This window comes from Simochromis diagramma, unplaced genomic scaffold (genome assembly GCF_900408965.1).
Source record: "Simochromis diagramma unplaced genomic scaffold, fSimDia1.1 OVJJ01000061.1, whole genome shotgun sequence".
NCBI lineage: Eukaryota > Metazoa > Chordata > Actinopteri > Cichliformes > Cichlidae > Simochromis > Simochromis diagramma.
The window spans coordinates 2,910,619-2,929,875 of NW_024386945.1; the positions used below are offsets into that span (position 1 = coordinate 2,910,619).

General features: G+C 40.2%; 1 protein-coding gene across 6 annotated transcripts in view; it reads right to left on the reverse strand.

Annotated features, from left to right (window-relative positions):
• plxna2 (plexin A2) overlaps positions 1-16,227 on the reverse strand; it is a 159,480-nt gene extending 143,253 nt beyond the window's left edge. Inside the window, exons 1-2 of one of the 6 annotated variants that reach the window (XM_040038136.1) lie at positions 15,095-15,748; positions 6,927-7,106 (exon numbers count right to left, since the gene is read on the reverse strand). The gene's annotated coding sequence lies outside the window, so the exon portion shown is untranslated. Of the gene's footprint in view, positions 1-6,926; positions 7,107-7,198; positions 9,870-15,094; positions 15,749-16,121 lie in introns of those variants that run through there. The other 5 variants (XM_040038138.1, XM_040038137.1, XM_040038135.1 and 2 more) reach the window with 5 other exon arrangements.
• Positions 16,228-19,257: the final 3,030 nt, after the last annotated feature.

Here is a 19,257-nt window from a genome sequence, read left to right on the forward strand (position 1 = left end):
AGTGCGCATGCGGCTGATTTAATTCCTTGTGCTTATCCAGGACAGCAGACAGCTTTCTTTGGGACTATTCTGTTTACAGCTAGCCACACTCCTCCATGGAAATTTTAACAAACACAGCAAGACTGTATAAACAAATGCTTCTTCTTACAAAAGTGAAATGTTTTTTGCTGTCACACTGAAAGCATGAACCTACAGCTGTCACACTGGGTCTATGATTTTTTTTTTTTCCCTTCCATTCTAAGCTTCAGCACAGATCTCAGTTCTCTCAAACCCCAACTCTTAAAAGGGTCAGCCGCAGTTCTGTACAAACACACCGGACTGTCTTATCGCAAACGTAAGGCTGCTACCTTGCAATGGCAGCACTTGTGAGAAGTTAAACCGCCTAACCCTAATGACCCACTCTTCTTTCCTGCCACAGTGAGTGCAGAAGTATAACAGTCATGCTTTGTCCTCACAAAGTCCAATCCTTTTTTGCAATAAAACCTGAATAAACACTGAAGTTTGACCAAAGGCAAACAGCGTCTCTGTTTACAGTGGCAAAGATAATGAGACTTTAAAACCTGTGACCTTAATATGGAAACATATGAAAAAAACCTATAAACATATGTAACTCATTTTTTGTCTGGTAATCTAATTAACATTTGACCAGTAAAGTATCAAAGCAAACTTAAATTAATGTTGTGGTATTTTTTGTGAACCCCTACAGGATGAAAAGAAACTTTTACCCATTGTATTCACAATCGGCTTTGACCACAAGCATAATGTTGTGTGCCTCTCGAATACACACTACTGTCTAAGGACCATTAAAGCCTATTTTCGAGAGCTCTTTGCTTGGACACATAAAACAGATGCATTATCACACAGCTGAGCAGGGTTCAACCTCTCTCCTGTTCTCTCAGTCTGTTTCTCTCTCTACCTCAGCCTGGTCAAGGCCCTTCTAATTTCATCAGGGGTGATAAAACACCACAAAATCAGTCTGTGGTTAGTTACTTAGCCCAATCTCCCTTTGGACGAGAGGCAATAACAGCATGTGGTGAGGAAATTGGGTGCTTATTCACACAGAAGGATACATGCCGAGCAAGCAGAATGGCCTGGTTACTGTCAAGACTGCGCACAACAGACCACAAACAAAAACAAAGGTAGTGACTGTCTGTCTGTACACTGAAAATAATCATCAGGTATAAAGAGAGCAGAAAGGAGATGAATTGGACCCAAATGTGCCACAGTTCCCACAACAAAACTGCAACCACCTGCAAACTTTGCTCCACTAGGAGATCTTTACCTTTAAATCAATTAAGAAATGCTTAATTTCAAAGGCTGATTTGAAAGCTTTCCAAACATTTCTCAAATGGGTAAAGTACAGTACAAAGCAAAGCAAAGTTACACTGCTACTACAGACCACAGCTCGCAGGAAAGCTTACACTACATTTGTATGCAAGTCCAACTAGGGTTTGCAATGAATATGAATAATAAAGCAGTAGTGAGTGCTGCAGTAAGCATTAACTCAGTCTTGCGCATGGTGGGCGTATAACAATCCACCTGATCGTCCTCAGGGGTGCAGCAGCTGCTGCCAGGCTATGCCAGGACAGGACTGAATATGATGGGACAGAGCACAGAGAGCAAGCCAGATGACTGACTGAGTGAATTGCTGGATCAGTGCTGAAGCACACACGCATGCCTTCCGGCCTGTTCCATGTGAGCCCCGTACAGGATGCAGTTCTGGCTGGGATACGGTGGAAAATCAGCACTTGCTGGTTTCCTGTCAGATAGTGTCCTGAGAATCTAGCAGGCATGTCACCAAGGCAAACACTTTTCTAATAAACACACACAGAACAAAGATTGTTATAAACTTTGCTAAACATATGAGATGTTTATTTAGAAAAACTCTAGTACACAAATAAAACATGATACAGCTGAAGTACAAGCAAATCTGATAAGAATGCTGCCTGCACAACAGTCAGCGTTGACTAACGATACTGGCTGATCACAGATGTATAATCTAACAGATATAAGCCAAAATGCATTTTTAGTAGAGCATACTGCAGATTTGTGCTGCAATTTAGAAATGGTGAAAATATTGGTTTCTGGTATCTGCTGCTCTTTGTCTTGTTAACTGCTATTGGCAATATTAACTGGTGGCTGTATGTTCCATTGATTCTGTAGTCCTTATACCTGCGATGCAGATACATAAACTTAGATTATTAATATTCTGCTCATTCAACCCACTTTCATGGTGTCTGTCAAAACTGATGGCGAAACGTCCTTACACACAAGGTGTCATCTGGCACAAGATGCCACTTACTGTATGTGATAACCTTGTCTGTCTACTTTGATGGACAAGGTATCACATACCTGATACTGAGGGGTCACTTCCAACTTGTCATTTGTCAACAAGAAGGGTTACTTTCGAAGGAGTGTGTTTGAACCGGTACCATGAATGTTTCCTAATCCTAATGTTAGTAAGGTTTTTTTTTTAAAAAAAGCAAGGCAAGGGAGAAAAAAAAAAAAAATAGTGCAAAACAAAACGGACCAAATGTGAAATGAACCAGGGTCACTTGAAAATATCCTGCCCCACCCATGCCAACCTCCTTATGAGGACTTTGCTTTAATATGGGAATGTTATCTTTTAGTGTTTCATACAGCCGCAGCTGAAGCATACGAGTGGAGCTAAAAGACAATTTCCATATACTGGAGAGATAAAGAAAGAGTCCTACAAGCTGCGTTACACAGAGTGTTGGGATGTAAAAAGCTCCATTTACTCATGTGTTGACTGGCTGAAGCACTTTCAAACAATTATATTTTCTTTAAATAATTATTTTTTGTTTCGCTGCCACAAAAAGACTAATTAACCATTTTCTTTCAAAAGTCATCAGGCTATTGACCAAGTTCTTATTTTGATCACTGAAAAGCATTTCATAATCTGTGTATTAGGCATATAGTACACATCTTCCAGGCCGCTTAGATCAATGTTTCCAAGCATCAGCATACGCACTGTGATGAAGTACAGGGATCAGTAAAGAGATCCAATACTCGCCATGTTGAAAGCGGCGCCACGGACACAAACGACCAGGGAATAGTAAAGATCTAGAGACTTCACTTGGCTAGCTTGCTTGTTGCTTGGTCCACTCTGCTGCTGCGTCAGCTGTGGGCTGGGTATTGCTCTTTTTGATGAACTACGGAAATGTAAACAGCCTAAATGTCAATATAATTGACTGATATAACCACAATAACTGCACACCAATATTATTTACAAGCAAAGCATGTGTGTGAAATGCCTATAATGTACACGATCTGTGACTACAGAGCTGCTCTGAGTGTGTCAGAGCTGTATGAAGAGCTACTATAGCCATTCTGGGAATAAGTGCTTCACACTCATTTTCACAGGCCAGAGACTCCCGAGTCTCTCTCCCTGCTCTTGCTGCAAATATAACATGTAGACAGGCAGGCCATCTGTATTCTTCAGGCAGACACCAGAGACCATATTTTATATGTGGCCACCCAGCCTTATATAACCGTCTGTCAGTAGTGTTCTTGTACGACATCTTGATATAGTCACCCAAAGAGCAAAGAGGATTGGATCTCTGGAAGGCGTAGCATAGAAGTAATCACATATACTTGCATGCACATAAGCAGGTCTCAACGGGGTATTACAACAAACAAAAATACAAAAATAAATAAATAAAAAAAAATCAGAGAACAAATTTCCCAAATCCAGCTCAAGTATTAACTAGACTGTAATTCTAACAACGCTTTGACTGCATGTAAAATGTTGGGCATGAGAAATACTTGGATAGAGGACTTATCTTGGAGTATTCTGCCTTTCCTTAGTCACCAAATCACTTTTACAAGCCCAGCCTCCCCCTTTCTCAAGCTAAATGTAGCGGTTGTATTCTGAGCATTAAAATTGATCAAAGACTAATCTCTGCTAGAACGATGATTAAAATTACCATCTGTCTCCTTGTTAAGGGCGTAAAGTAAGCAGGGACCGGATCCCAGATTGCAAGATACAGAGACAAAAAGACAGAAAGTCAAAAAAGAAAAGTGCAATAAACAGAGGAGAGCGTGAAAGGAAAGACCAAGAGAAACAAAGACACGACTCAAAAACAGACAGAGGAATAATAAATGAACATAAATCAAAGAAACGAGCTTTCCTAACTTGGTCACTATGACCAATGCCAAACCAAGACTCTGAATTCCTCTGTGGCAGCTTCTCCCTCATTAACTCTTTCTTTAGGCCGCACACATAGATGATGAAGCTCAGGGAGAAATGCTGTGGCTTCACTACTTTAAATGTGATCATAGTCTGCAGGTTTAGTAGAGCAGTAAAATGAAGTTTCAACAAGTAGGCCAGCTCGCTGCATTCAACAGATAAATCTCACTGAACTCTTTCAATGATTAGTGTGCTATTGCAGAATATATGATGAAACTAAAGCCCACAATGGAGTCACCATAAACACAGCAGTGGGCAAACAGAGTATTTCTCTCTATCACCAGATTCTGTCATTTCTTAGTTGGGGGATATGGGGAGGCAAAACACTGGATTGAGTACTTAGCAGCCACCCTTTTTAGCCAAACAAAACAGCCCTGCTGGTGCGGCTTCCCATAAACTACATCAGCAGTAGAGAAAACATATAATCATACTCCAGCAAAAAACTGCAATAACAGGAAAGAGAAAAACGATAAAAATCGACTATTTGCTACCCTCGAGAAAATGTAACCAAGGGGGGGGAAAAAAGCCCCATTCAGCATTTCATCAGTAACATAAATAGGAGCAGCTGGGGCAGAATAACATGCTGAAGTGGGCTAATTAGGACACTTGGTGGTTGGTTCACTGCTGTTTCAGTCTGCCTAGGACCCACTAAGAAAGAGTGTGTTTTCCCATTAGTCTGGAGTATTACACTTCAACACACACCTACATCATCTACAAGGATGTAGATGCAGATCCGGTGAGATCACCAAAGCATGGTTAGTCAGCTGATCCCAGGTCTTCAGTTTTCCTTAACTAGCCCAGTGCAAATGTTCTCAGTGGGTTTGTTTTTTTTATACCTCTCTCTGGCAAATGGTGCCCTTCACTCCTACGAAAACAGCCTTGTCTTCCGGTTCCGTCACTCCCTTCCAGCTTCCTCTTCTCTTCCTGTCTGACTCAGTATCACAAGCAAAAATCCCAGACCTCCCTGTTTCTTCCTTTGTTTTATAAAAGAGGCTGGGAATGCTGCATTTCACTGGTACTGGGAACCCTTTGAGAATTAAGTGTGACCCTGTGACCTTGATGAGTCACGATCAAGGTGCTGACAAACAGGAGCAATACGCCAGTTTTTCAATTAAGAAGCTCTGATTCTGTGTTTATAGAGGTTGATCACATGCATCCAAGACACAAATCTAAAATCATGATCCGAGTCAGAAAATCTCAACAAGATGAAGTCTTAGTAACAGCATCAAGTGCAGAGCAAACTCATAAATGACATCTCACTGTTGGTTATGTTCAGTATAGCTGCATTTACATTCTGCAACCACTTTCTCTTCCTGGGAAACACCCTTTATTGTCAAACATTACAAGCAGACGCATTATGTTTGAAGCACATTTTTTTAGCTTGTGTTTTAAAGGCTTTGCACTAAATTAACGTAACAAAGTCTCCTGCAGCGAAATTAGTCTGGCTAGTCTTCAGCCTGCAGTTTCATTCTGCTTCCTTTGCTTTCCCTTTCCTGACTGGTTGTTTCAAGTAATAGTATGCAAACACAGGTGGAGTTGTTTACATTGACACAGAGCTACTGTACATTTTCTGCACCACAGGGAGCCAAGCAAGCAGAGACACCCCATTTTAGCTTTTTTTAGACTTTAAGCCATTGAAGCTACTAATGCTTTGTTGAACACAACCCCAAAACACTGTGCCTCAACAAAATAAACAAAGCAAAGGTGTCCTTTATCGGGCAAGTCCATGTCTGTGCACACTGCAGCGAAATAAGCGTGTCTGTGCGCCCTGAAATGATGGAAAGTATACGTATGCACATTCTCACTCTATTCAACAGTAACATAATGCCCAGTAGCCCAGTAGCCCGTTCCTGTTTTCCATTTTGTAATTTTCCTTTTGGTTTGACGATGCAAAGCAGAATGCAGGCCATGGTCCCAAAACACAGGTGAATGCAAAAATGCGCTACGATTTCCCAGCCATATGCCAGTACCCTCTGGCATGCCTCCACCCACCTTTGCAGCTTCTCCCTTTCACAGGAAAGGAAGGTGAAGAGAAGAGGCAGACAGATGAGTGGAGAGTGGACACAGAGGATATGATACTGCATAATGTAAATCCCCAGAACAAATAAAACATGGACACTTTCAGTGTGTAGCTAAAAAATAAATTACTCTACTTCTGTTAAAAAAAAAAAAAAAAATGCTGAATAAGGACACTCTTTGGGGGACTTAAATTCATGCAAAAGCAAATTATTTTTCATTCAACAGTATGTGCACAAAAATATGCCTGAAACATTGTGCATACTTTGTAAATAAATGCAAATCCACCTCACCTATTCACCCCTGTCAGGTTGAACATGTTTTCTGAGAAATGTGGGGGAGGACTTGCGGCAGCAAAGGCAACGAGGCTTGTGTAAAGTACTTAACAGTAAACATTGTACTTACACGCTCAGAGATGCCTTCTGCAGAGAGAAAAATATTTCTAATTCCCAGCTTTACTCTAGCTCTTACTGCAAGATGAATGAGGAAATAAAGATGTGTCTAGTAAAACTGGGCCTGTAGTGGCAATAACATGTCAAATATACTTTGAATGCACCTTCTGTGTGGATAATGTATTAACTTCTATAGCATAATTCCCTAACTGGAGCAGATTAAGACAAGAAAGGATGTTCATTCATTGCTTTCAAGTACAAACCTGCCCAGTCAATCCTCAGTTTTCTCACTCTCTCTGCTTACTCACCTCCCTTCTTCCACTTTGCCTCCCTTAGGCAGGAAGATGTTTCAGAGCAGTCATGTTTAATCAACATCTTCATGGACAACACAGGGATTTCAAACGGTCCACGGCAAAAGGTTTGGTTGTCACAATCTGAATAATTGTCTCATATCTTGTTTCATTCTCCTTAAACATTACATTCTTGCCCTGCACAAAAAAAAAAAAAAAAAAAAAAAGTAATGTATGCAAAATTACTGTTGAATTTTTGAAACATATGCACAGGTTTATTTTGTTCTTACCACAATAAATATGCCAGTAACTTTTTCTATCCCAGCAGGCTTGGGCAATCTGCATACAGCTGAGCCCGTTTCACTCCAAGTGAAGCAGAGAAAGTGGTGATGATGTTGTAGGAGACAAGCTTGCACCACTAAGGCATGACAAACTCTGATGGAAACAATAGTGTCCGAGGAGGAAGCCAGAAAAGGCGCGCCTCTCCAAGTGTTTCCACCAGAGTGATGAAAATCTTGTTGAAAGTGAAATAAGTTTCAGAATATCCCCTGACACATTCACTGTGGCTCAAAACAAAGAAAATTATTTGGATGTCAAAATGAATATATATTTATATTTTTTTTTTAAAAACTATAAGGCTAAAAACAGTTCATCTACAAGGCTACGAGAAAAACAGGTGGAGGAAAAGGAATACGCGATCTGTCAGCTCGAAATGAGAAACTCTTGAGCTGAGAGACTTAACTTAAAAAAAATCCAGATACTTCAGTATCAGTGGAAACGTGCCAAGAATTTAGACTCAGTGATCGTATTAGAAAAGACAGAAGTCATTTTTAATTAAAGATGAGATAGTTTAAGCTAAGATGAGACATAGAACACTGAAATATTTTTAAATAAAGGTTAAAGCTAAACCCTTCCATGAAGTATTTTGTTTTCTTTACAGGCTATGTAAGGCCATTTTGTGGCCTGTGTTGTTTTGGAAAACTGTAAATGTCCAAAAGGCAACAGCAACAGCAATAGTAGCAGTAGTGGTAGTGGTAATTATAAACTGCTAGTAAATGAGGCCAAACGCCCACAACTTGTGTTGCAGCTGATGGTCGAAAAATGTGATGAATTTTGATTATGTGTTTAGCATGGCATCACATCACATGATAATAATTTTCTTTGTAGGTAACAAGAAGACATTGCTGTCATCTTTCATATATCATTGGTTATGACAGAGGAAGAAAAACATGCCTGTCTGGGTGAGCTCCTGCTGAGTACATGCAGCGTTCCTCTTTGATAGCAAAGGGCACTAGGAAGTAAGGGTGGTGGAGCAACAACATCCAACATTCCCATTATAGATTCACCTTGTTAATATAAACACTGTACAGTGTGATTCACAGTGATAACTTTTGCTGATTCATTTTGACACGACACATTCCCCTAAAAGTTACTGCTTAAAAAAAAAAAAAAAAAAAAAAGGAAGAGGTTTTTACTTCCTCAGTATCCCACACATTTCACAAAGCCCTATGCTTATGGTGTGCTGAGCTGTAATCTAAAAGGTTGGGCAGAGGTGAAAAATCAACAACAAAAGCAATTACATTCATAAAATGTTATTAATGGTTTGGGTCACAGCAAGTTGGGAAAGTAACGACATGTCCTCACAGACTTTGTGTGGGCTTCATGACAAGCTGCCTCCCTTTTTTAAGTACCTTTCATCCCTTTTCTCCTGCTGGTTTCAGTGTGTGGATCAGAGTCACGGATTCATGCATAAACATAAATGTTATCCCGGAGGAGTATTCATTTCCTCTGGCGTGGACACTATAAATCACCTTGGGCCAAAGTAAAGAGTCTGCAGTCTACAGGCTGGCGGCACAAACTCTAGTCCAGACTGGTTTTTTTTCATCATGCATCCAGGATCTTTCTTCCTGTACCTTCAGAAACTGATCAAGCATTCAAGTAAGAAAGAAAAGAAAAAAAGTTTTAAATTACATGTGCAGTTTTGCAAGTAGAAGCCAACTCATTAATTGTTTTCCTTTTTGCCTCTATCAAAATTGCAAGGAAATAAGAAGCCACAGTGGGGCAGATTCTGTGTTTTGAAGTTGTGGGAGTTTCAAGGTCTTTCATCATCAATTTAGCACAATTTACTTTGGTCGACGACAGTGGAAAAAGCTAATCAGGAAGATGTGTGTGCACGCAACAGAAGGAACAAGATAGCAGAGGAAGGGGGAGGACTTTTCCAGACAGTTTCTGTTTGCGATCTAACTCAGGAACAACTTTAGAAGGCCTTATTTCCCCTTTTTTCATCTGTTTTCTTTCTATTGAAGGATGAGGATGACTCAAAGATCCTGCCTCATACTGAGAGAAGATATCAACCCAGATAAGGCCACAGCTGAGTGCAAAATAGTAACAAGACAGCACAAGTGCAAGCACCAACATGTCACTGAGTGTTGGAGCCCAATGAGGGAATTTGAGCTTTTTTTCGATGCTAACATTTTTTCAGTCAATACACTAACTACAGAGAAAATTAAGTGCACGTAAATTCACAGATTTTCTTCATTTTGCAATTCCAGAGCAAATACTTACATTGTTTGACAGTTGTAAGGGGTAATGGCCATAACAGCCCCTTTGAGTTGAAAGTGGTTCTAGTTGTAATTGGCCTCAGTTTATATGGGAGGGACAAAGCTGCTGTTGGCCGGACTCCCCTATAGCACATGAGCAGACTAGACAAGTAATGTCTGCACCCCTTTTCCTGTAGTAACCATGGTAACAGTGGCAGGCAGGGGCATCCTCATCACCAGGGGGCAGTGTGGGCAGCGCAGCATGTTGTTGCCCTTACTGCCTACCCTGGTATATCGTCTTGAACATGCACACAGACCCACACACACACACACACACACACAAAGTGTCACACAGTCAAACTAAAATAAATTAAAATGGACACAAACACATGGATCTGTGAACATATGACACACACACACACACACACAGTCATCTGCTCCTGACAGCTGCCCCTTGGCGTCTAACAGAAGCCCCCTCCCACCCTGCCTCTCTCTCCTGCTCCCTTTTGTTGCTCACTTATTGTTGAGTTTCCACCAAACAAAAACGCACATCCTCCCGTGACACCAGCTAATTGATTATTGATGGTGCCAGGCTAAACTGACTTATATTCAAATACATGTGAAAGGAGAAAATGGTAGAGACAATGCATTCAGTGCCTTTCATGAAAATGAAGTCAGTCAAGGTATTTGGATGTAAAGCTTGAGGTCTTTCTTGTCTCTTGTTTTGTAGCTGCTGTAGCTTCATAGGCAACCTTGGAAGCAGTTTGAGGACTAAAGCGAACGAGGAGGAAGAATATAGTTAGTGATCTGGAAAACGGTGGTTGGAGAAATAAAAATCATAAAAGCCTTGATGGCTTGCTGGGGTGACAGTCTGACTTCCAGCCGGTGAGAAGATCAGTGACAAACAAACAGCCAGACTTGTTATTCTGCGGGTACCCATGCCATGATTCCTGCCCTTATCACTGGCATCGCGTAATTTTGTTACACGTGGTAAATATAGGATGGTTTGTGACAGCAGAGATCAGATAAAGTGAGAGTGCCTGGGCAGGGGAATGTGGAAATGGGGCTGAATGCCTAAACAGGCTGTTGTGTGAAGGAGAGAGACTGATGATTGTGGCAGGCAGATTGAGGCACTAAAGAATGGCAGAAGCAAGGGATCCTGTCCCATGGAAATGTGTCATGAAGTCAGTTCTATTAACATCTTAATAAAGGCTTCCCAGGCCCTGGAGAGCATTCGTGAGCAGACTGCCTTCTCCTCTCACATAGAGGCCCAAAGCTGCTGCTGCTGCATCATGTCAAGGAGAGAACAGTTAAGTTCTGCCAGTATTGCATTGTAAGAGTGTTAGGCTTCCCAAAGGAGCAGCCTAAATGCCTACCCACAAACATGCTCCACTAAATTCCTTTATTCCCCTTTCCCTCTACTTTCATTTACTGTCCATTTCTCCATCTGTTGGATTTAGTGGCCCTACAAAAGGCTTTGTTTCAGCAAGCTGGCAAGCTTTGGGACAGCAGAGTGTGCATTGGGGTTCACTGCTAAACTTGCCACCATCAATAGGGAGAGCAGGATCTGGACTGGCCACTGTTAACCATTCCCTCTTGGTCCTCTGATGAGACCGGCTGGAGCCTGTCTGGAAGCTGGAGACACACACAGCCTATATCTTGTTGGGGGGGGGGAAAGGGAAAAAAAAAGCCAACAGCTTGACAGATATGGGGAAACAAACTCTCTCAACAGGCTTATCACAGAGTTACAGAGAATAAAAATCCCAGCACGGTAACTGCTACAGCAGAAAAGGTGGCTTTTTTCTTTCAAGTACTCACTGTATATGATGAAAAATGAAATGCAAAGTGGCATTGATTTTTGCACTCTGTGCTATGTGTTGTTCATACTGAGCAAGCTGCTACTTAACAATGTAGTGGCCTGTAGTCATCAATTTAAAATGGTTTCAACGATTCAATAAGTCACTGAAGGCAACAAGCACAACTACTCAAGATGATGAAAACGGCTACAGCAGCATGACTAGACCATTAAATGTAGCCCTGTGGTGTTTTCAAACATCTGCCATTGTGTGGAAATTATCAAAGAGTAATTCTGTCCTGTATCTTCCCTGGCATCTATAGGTTCAAAATATCAGGGGAACTTCTTTAAATGAGGATATAAAAACACAGAAAGCAGAACAAGTATTGGATAACAGTTTTTTTAAATGGGTACAAAGTGTTGAATAGCTCTTTCTGCACTAAGAAATTGAAAAAACACTTCATAATGATGCCTCACCAATATCTGAGAATCAAAAGTTTCTTGTGGTGTAATCCACAAGCAGAGCTCCAGACTTTCACTCCTAATTTAACATATGAGCCGTTGTACAAACGTTTGATAGGATAATCATCACCTAAAGAAACTCTCTCTACTTGGAATCTGATGCAAGACTCATCAGAGATCAGTTTAAAAAAAAAAAAAACTTTTTACAATCAGTATCCAGAGGGGAGAGAGCAAGCACGGAAGATATAAATTGAGCAGAGTAGTGGTTGTGATCTTCTGCTTTTCACTGAAGCCAACAAAACTCATCACAGACTAAATGTTCTCCCTGGCTCCATTTGATCATTATCACCAAAGATCCAGATCTCTCTTATGTCAATTCTGTTTCTCTCGCTCACAGACACAGACACACACACTCAACATAAATACAGATTCCAGACACAAGCATGTGCATAGCAAGGCTGAGTGAGCGGAGCGTGTGTGGGTCAAGTAGATTGAGATCTCTGTTGTGACAGCTGGACAGTTGAGAGGTTCAGATAAACAGCCCACAGTGAGGGAAGACAGGAGGCCAATTGCATTAAAACAAACACTCAGTATTTGTACACTCTATCAGATAGGAAAGAGAGGACCTATATCTATAAGAGAATGAGTCGGTGAACCCACAAAAGCACCGTTATCAGCATGTGTTCAAGTGTTTATGTATGTGTGAAACCAAAAGACAGTTGGGATAGTGGGGGTTGTTGTAAGCTTGGGGTGGGGGGGGGGTGTTCGGAATACACAGCCGCTGAGCACATTTGCAGTATTCACTCATTAAGAAATAGGTCAAGGATTCTGCCTGCATGCGTAGCGACTTGTCAAAATCTCTCAAGCTAAATTGTGGCTGCCTTAAGGGGGGAATCCAAAGAGGAGCAAGCGGCATGCTGTGTGAATGCTGGTGGTGAGAAAAGCAGCAACAACTCATTCAGCAGCAAATTGTGCTTTTAAAAAACTGCTCTGAGTATCAGCACGGCTGCTAAAGAGTCCAAGTAAAAGGACTCGACCGGAGAGGGGCTGTGTGTTCACATTATAGCCAAATAATTAACTCAGCTCCTTGTTTAGACTCTTTGCTCTTCATCAACAGAGGACGCTCTTGAGCCAGCAAGAGTTTGTCGCAGATACTGATGGATGCTGATGGTGGCAGCGGTAGCTGTAGCGACAGGCAGCCTTGTCCAGGAGATTATGATGCCTTAGACTCTCTTCAAACAAGGCAGAGCACATTAGAGGACCAGCTTCTCTTAAGAAACTGATATAGGTCATTCATTTAAACAAAGCAAATGAAATTCCAAAAGATGTTTGGCATGAAGACAATATCCAGAATAATTCAAACAAAAATGCATCTATGCTGTACGCTGCTCAGACTACACTATTAAAGAATGAGAGATTGAAACATTCCCTGGGGAAATCTAGAAGTAAAGTACAGACCTATGCAAATCATTCCAGAATGCACTGCTGATGACACAGCGACACTAAATATCTAATCAAAATAGCCCCTTATAAAGAGGTAAAGTGGGGAAGCAGCGGCAGAGAAGCATCAACAAAGCTTGATCTAACTTTGTCCAGTCAAAGCAATTTCTCTCCAGCTTGGTGAGGTTAACCTTATTGATTGGATGGATGTGTGATGTTTTGGTTCTCAAAAGGCGTTCTTGAACGGCATGAGTTCAAAGACTTCACTTGAAAGCAATTCATTGAGCAGAATTCTTAACATTTCTGCTTATATCCTCCATTATTTGAAAGGGGAACAAATGAACTGAAATTCTATGCTCTCAGAAATATTTCACATGATGAACAGCAGAAATGTTTTTAACTAACAGTAATACAGACATGGGTTACAGAAGATTCATAAATGATAAAAAATAAAGTTGAACTAAATAGAAAATAGCATAGTCATATAGCAGCTGCTGGCTGGTCAATCGGATAATGAAAGCACCACAATATTACAGAATGTCTCCTTTTTCTTCATTAGATTGGAGTTAATTGGGTGAATATAATCAGAATGTGATAATCAAACCAATGCTGAGTGCTGGTTTGTTCTTCCAAAGGCAGCAATTTCCACCCTGGTGGTTGCTTTGGGGTCAAGCTACTGTTTCATTTTGAGATGGATATTAAAATAATTATCTGAATGGGTCACGCTTCAGATGCAAAAAAAACCCTGATTGCACCAAGAAGGAAGGGGTTTTGATTGCACAAGCCGAGGGATTAATATGCTACCCATCAGCCGTAGCAGATGTAAGTCATTTTCATGCAAATGTAAGGCAATTTTCTACTTAAGACAACATTTATTTTCTTTAGAGTCATTGTCATGGGTGCTTGCTGGTGAACTGGCAGTCAGACAGAGAAGGAAGATTTGTAGGTGCATCTGCTGATCTGGACAGACGAGGTCTGAAGTCAACCTGGAATACTAAATTGTTGCCAGCTGGCACTATTACATTACGTTGTTGTTGTTTTCAGTGTTATAGTTTAGGTTTTTGATTTTGCCACTTGAGAAGGAGGCGACAAAAGTGGCAAAATTTGCATAATGTCACGTTGTGAGACCAAGTCATTTTGAAGTGAGATATTTAACAATCTCCAAGTCATTCTGACTTTAAATTCATAGATCACTTGTTGCAGAAAGGCAAGGATCCAGATCTGTAACCTGTTACCTGCCAGTATATCAAAAGTAATAACTATGTGTAGTCAAAAGCAAATTTTGATTTTTTTGTTAACACACAAAGGCTATTTCCTGAGGATACTGTGTGGAAGACCATGCATGTGTAATTGTGAGACGCCAACAAGGTCAACAAATCAAAATTATTAGAAAGCCAAGCTCTGTGATGACTGCAAGCAACGCATTATAAGCACTCTAAAAATAACTCCTCTGGTCAAGTAAGTTCATTATATACTTACACAATCAGAAGAAACTAACAAGCAAGAATGATGCTAACCTTATGATGTATCACCTCAGTAAAACCTACTGTAATCCAGTAATTCTTATGTACTGTGAGGCAACCAAATTCTAATGAATAGGGGAAAGAAGGAGAGTAAATGGCATTAATGTAAAAGATTACAGACCAACGACTGTGCGTAAAGCCTTTTGTTGATCTAACTGCAGTGCTTTTAAATGCATAAACCCCGCACGGTATTTACAATGCCACCTTGTCATTCTAGTGGGAGCAGTGGCAACGATACAATGTACCCCGTCACTGCACACAGCCTGCAGCCTGAGATGAAAAATGCCTCTCCACAGTTGACTCTCCGCAGTGTCGGATATTAGCTCTTTGAGGAACAGAGTGGCTGACAGTCATAGGGGATTTACGCAAATATTTGTGCCCGGTAAGGCTGATTTAGCCTTAACGAGCGTGCTGATCATCACTCACCTCTTCATTTAAAGTGAAAATCCCGGTTATCCCTATCCTGTTCCCTCCAATGCTGCTGCTGTCTTCTGGGCTTTAACTGATGCGCTGGACTCGCTTCAGTTCCAAAGCGGGTAAGAAATGTTTCCAAATGCTCGAGCAGGTCAAACTGTGCCTTTCAGGATAGTTTGAATAGTCAGTAGCCTACTTCTTCCAATTTATAAATACAGCCTGTACGCATACGGAACCTGTGAAGGGACGGCGTCATTCATTGAAGTTGAAACCTTCGTCGTCGCCGGTAATTCCGAATTCAGCGCGTAAACTTCGTGGCAGAGCCTTCACCATCTGAACTGACCTGTTACTTTACCAGACCATGTCACAGAAACGGCACATTCCTTCAGTTTGGCATTCACCGTCCTCCCAGCTGCTCTGTAGGACATGAAGGTTATGTACAAGCCGTGGCCAGAGTTGCCATCATCTGGCGTTGTGATTTCGCAGCATCGGTTCAGACCCGCAGCGTGGCTTTCTCACAGGGCTCTGCCGGACTCATAGAAATCGGCTCCATCAATGTACAGTAGTCTGTGTATGCTGGCACACTGCGCTTTTAGACCCAGCCCCCTCACACTCCTCACGCTCATTATGGTGTTAACTGCTTCCGCCCAAACATTAATCATATATAAAAGAAATAAACATTTATGTCGGCTACCATTTAATAATTCACCAGTTTTAGTACAAAACGTGGAGTTATAAAAAGTAAAAGATTTTAAACGTTAATATTTAATCACACACACATACAAACACAAACACGGCGGGTTAGAGAAATGTGCAGAGCACCATCTACCCACCTGCCAAATTACATTTTGCCAAAAATAACAACAATAAAAATAATATGCTTCAGTAAATATACACTAAAGTTCTGTAGCGTATTAAGCATGATTAAGAGTTTGGAAAATTCTTTTAACAAATGTCTAGTTGTGGTTTTCTTTTTAGGAATCGCCTATATAACTATAAGATATTTGTATCACAATTATGAAAAAGAAAAAAATCTTACCTATGACAGCATTTTGTCCTTGCAGAGCACACTGTCGGTGGCATGTGCTCGTCCAGCTCTGTTTCTGTTAGAGTACTGCCATCTATGGATTAAACTGTGAACATACTTCTCGCTCCATCTCTCTCGCTATCTCTCTCTCTCTCTCTCTCTCTCGCTCTCACTCGCTCTCACTATCTCTTATATTTTTGGCATTTTACATTTATGACATTTTACAAAAAGAATCATTATTTCTTTTTGGGTTTATTTTCTCTTCATCTGTGTATTTATTGCCCCACTCAACAGCTGATCTGAGCAGTTCTGGAGTGTTCCAAGTTTGGAAATGATACTCACAAAAAACAAAGCGTTTTCTAATCCTTAAATCTTTTCCTAAAATGCGTGATATTAGTGACAAATCGCCTTGAAGTTATGGTATGTTGCCAGATGCCCATGCTTTGTCTCCTCTTTCTGCTGCAGTGTCTGTTTTGATTAGTTTGGTTGTGTCCATGCGTGTGGTTTTTAGCTCTAGAAAAAATGTTTCTAGTGTTTTAGACTTCAGTATCAGCTATGTTCTATTTAGTTTGAAGACATTCAAGAATCTTTGACATGACATATTAGCATTTTGCCCTAAATGCTTTGATCAGTGATACTTTTAATGCTCTTTGCATGTGGCACTGAGTGGGTCACTGGGCAATGCTGTAGTTACCAGTAGAAAAGCTACTGTATTTGAGTTTATTAAGCTAAAAAACACAAAGCTAATGCCATTCAGCCCATGGAGTTTGCACTTCAGACCTGTGATTGTTTGTCCACTTCCTGTTAGCAAGGCTCCTATGTTTTCGACACTTAGCCCAGTATACTGATGATTCACATCAGTAACTGTTTGTTCTTGAAAACAACTTAAGGAAAAGCAGCAGGGATTCTTGCGTCAGTAACCAAGCAGTGTTGGCTTTTAACACTGAACAGCCATTGCTTTCAGATACTTTAACAGTAACATTGTTTAGTTATGAAGAAGTTCAATATATTTAATTTTGTTACTAGTATATTTTTCATTCATATCCTGCAATTTGATCAAACCTTTCTGCCTGGTACTTTTGTACCCATATGGTCCGTGGTAGGAGCTTCTTTTTTTTTTGTACATGCAGAGAGCAAAGCAAACTAGAGTCAAATTCCTTTTTTGTGTGCACAAACTTGGTCAAATAAAGATGATTCAGATTCAGATTTCTTCTATTTTTAACCTCACTTCAAGGTAACATCATGGTTCATCATCATTGGCTGTAAATGTTTGCATTTTGAGGAGATTTTGACTTTTCCAACCAGAGACACTGATGTTTATCTGTGCATGAAACAGACATGAGGTACTAAAAAAAATAAAAGTGGACTGCATGTATCCACACACATATCTGCAAGTGTACATAAAATAAAAACATAAAATAAAAATGAAACTGCTGCAACTGGTTTATATTTTGAAGATATGCTAAATTTCAGAGCAGCCTCAAAAAAGTTGAGCAGTTGGTATTGGCATCGCATTAACTGGATCAGCTTGTACAATACAATGTGTATATTTATTATATATTTGTGTATCATATTGTGTTCTGTTGCAGTAACTCACAGTAATTACTTTGAACTAGTTATACCACAACCCCTCACCTTCTCTTGCATTTGTACGCTCAGTGGCTTATGACAAAAAGTAGGCTATCCACATCTTCTGACGCATCAATAATGCAGTGTAGTGAAAAACTAGCCCGGATCTGCCATCAAAACTATTGCAAAACTGCCAGGAGGAAGAAGATGTGGAACAACCAGCGTAAGTACACTAAAAGCACAGCGCCCACTTAAAGACAGGGTCAATAGCTGGAGGGTGTCCATATTGGAATTCCACCGCACTGCCTCTCAAATGGATCTTAGTCAACCCTGGGCAGCAGGGGTAATCAAATACAGACTTTTTCAATCCATTACTCATGGCCCTGTTTGGAACAAGCTGTGATTTGTTTGATTGGAGCATAACTCAATTCATATTGAAAGAACAGGTTGCACAAAACTGTCTGGAAGACATTTTGCCTGTTTTATGTAGAGAAAGATGATAGATTAACCCATTTTGTACAGTGAAGCTTGGTTATTACATACAGTACAATTCTATCAGTCATGTTTCACTTTAGGACACATATTGACTGACTAAGCCTGGCTCCTGATTCTGTAACAGAAAAAAACAAAAAGAAAATAGAAAGAGTTTGTAGCTCTGATTATAAATATTTAGAAAGTAAATGAGAATTGCAAGGACTGTAAATATACGTAGCCCAATTCATCATGTATGATATTAATTTCTTGAACTTTGAAAACTTTGTAGAAAATTTAATTACTTTTTTATTGTCTGTCAAAAGCACAAATATGTGTAGTAGGAAAATATTGATACTTGCTTGGTTATGTTTCATACTTAGCTCAGTTCCTCCAAGCTGTTTAATTCAATAAAAAGATACAGTGCTTATCAAAATGCTCATAACTCAGAAATAGTCTAAGAACTAAAACTTAAAAATTAAAACAACAGAATTCAAATTCTGGATCTTATATAGCATAAAGCTGTGTGAAACTGCTCCAACTTTTCAGTGGTATCAGCGGCTTTCAGTCCGGGCACTTTTCCACCCCGTATGAGAAATCAAAGCACATATTCAATTCAGTTCAATTTTATTTACATGGCACCAAATCACAACAATAGTTGCCTTGATGCACTTTATATTGTAAGGTAGACGTACAATAACACATAAAGAGAAAAACCCAACAATCATATGACCCCCTATGAGCAAGCACTTTGGTGACAGTGGGAAGGAAAAACTTGCTTTTAACAGGAAGAAACCTCCAGCAGAACCAGGCTCAGAGAGCGGCGGCCATCTGCCATGACCGATATCATTGGTATCAATGGTCTTTAGGGTGTGGCTACTAAAGGCAAACCACAAGTCAATTTACATTAATTTTTACATTTGGCTTGGTTTATAAATAAGAAACCAAGTAGATTCAAAGCCCAAAATGGATAAAGAAGTTAATAACTGAAACCATGATTGTGTGATATATATATAGGGAGTGCAGAATTATTAGGCAAGTTGTATTTTTGAGGAATAATTTTATTATTGAACAACAACCATGTTCTCAATGAACCCAAAAAACTCAT